The following is a 1,942-nucleotide window of genomic DNA, read 5'->3' as shown; positions in this document are numbered from 1 at the left end:
GCTCTTTGTGGGCCTGTTTTGTTGGACAGTGTTATAAGAGACAGAGTATCTCTCTGAAAGGTGGGCCGTGGGCTTTAATTATTATCAACATAAAGCATATACATACATGTTTTGTAATATTATATATATGTTTGTGTATATAAAGATATGATTATGTATGTATAAGACAAAGCCACAGACATATCACATCTCTAACAAATCAAGCTTCTATGCTAATAATAATGCATTTGGGTTTGTGTATAAATATATAGGGAGAGAGAGAGATAGTGGGACATTGAGAGAGAAGAGCAGTAGTTTCCACTTGAGGAAAGCAACATGTTCAACGAAAGCCATTATTGGAATGTTTGTTATCGCATCCCACTCAAAGTATGTACAACGTGTCTCATGGAAAAAGCTTGTTAGGTGCTTAGGTTAAAGATATTATCGCATGTTTCACTGGTTTTGGTTATTAGTTTTTACTATTTTTAAAATTATAGCCTCAGAAACAATTTTGTAAACTTTTAAATAAATAAATAGATCGTAGAAAATATGTAAGGTTGCCGACAAAAAAATATAAACTAGGTGGCAAATTTGTTCTATTTAAAAAAAAATCATAAATATTTGACGAAGTTTATATTAATAGTTGGAAAGAAAAACAATACACTGTTGAAATTGAAAACACAAACTCTTGGATTCCTATTCCATTCCTTAAAAAGAAGAAAATAGTTAAAGAAAAATAATAACTCAGTGGTAATTTGACAAAGTGGGTAACTCAGTGGTAATTTGACAAAGTGGGTAGTGACTTGGCAAATTTTATTTCATATTTCTGCTAGCCACAGTCTTTTCCTCTGGACCCAACTACATAAACACGAAATAAAGTTGTATGTTTCCCTTTCAGACACCAGTGCTTCTTCATCTCTCTCATTTTTCTGTATTGTTCACTTGCATTGTTTTCTCTTAGTATAAATTTTTGATTTTATATCCTCACTGATTATTGTGGAGGTTTCTATTTAAAAACTGATTTTGGATTTTGTAAGAATAGAAAATGATGAAGATGATGTCAAGCATGACGATTTCTCTCACAACAAAATATACGAATCTAACAATCCAATCTTATTACAAAACCAAAATATAGTTGGCTCCAGCATTGTGGTCAGAAGAAACTAAACGGCGTCTCGGAACCGATACGGTGGTGAGCACGCGTGGACGGAAGGAAGGATTGAGCGCACTCGCGTATGAAGAGCGCGTGCGACGAAAATACGAGGTAAGAGATGAAACGAAAGGGCATTGGTGGATGAAAGAGGGAAAAAGTGGACCCCGCAGTTTGTCCGTACTAAGGGATTGATCTTTTCTGGTAACATTTTCCTTTTCTTCTCATAATTCCTTTTTCCTTTTTTGATGCTTCTATTACCAAAAATCTCTTTGCTTTTTTTTTGGATACATGTAACTATTCACTTTGTCAATACGTATGGTATGTATTCTTGTATTCTCGTCGTATTTCAAGCTACTAACCCCACCCCACGCGATTTCTAAATTTCTTTTAAAACATAGCAACATCGAAATAGAATTGTATTTCTAACAAGTTAACATAGGTAAAGCATTAGTTATCTCATCTTTTTTGGTCTATGTTATTATAATTTACAAGGATTTTTAGCGTTTATGGCTACACCAAGCCAGCAAAACTGAATGCGCAATTTAAGCAAAGCAATGTAACATTTTGCATCAAACTAATGTATGAGATCTGTAAAAGGTTACTTCTCAACAAGTTGATCTGGATACTTGCGATAAGGCATTGCAATTTTTTAAGAAGGAATTTGTTTTTTGCCACTCATCTATGTTATAGTTTCCTATTGAAGGTTTTGGATATAAATTATACCGTATCAATCTAGATCAGTTTCGGTTTGCACTAAATCTTTATGTCACTAAACGTTTTTATACCTAACAACAAAATAGTCTATAGCAC

Source organism: Brassica napus, assembly GCF_020379485.1.
Source record: "Brassica napus cultivar Da-Ae chromosome A3 unlocalized genomic scaffold, Da-Ae chrA03_Random_16, whole genome shotgun sequence".
In the NCBI taxonomy this organism is placed as follows: Eukaryota; Viridiplantae; Streptophyta; class Magnoliopsida; order Brassicales; family Brassicaceae; genus Brassica; species Brassica napus.
The sequence above is the reverse complement of the archived record's forward strand: the minus strand, read 5'-3'. Positions refer to the sequence as shown.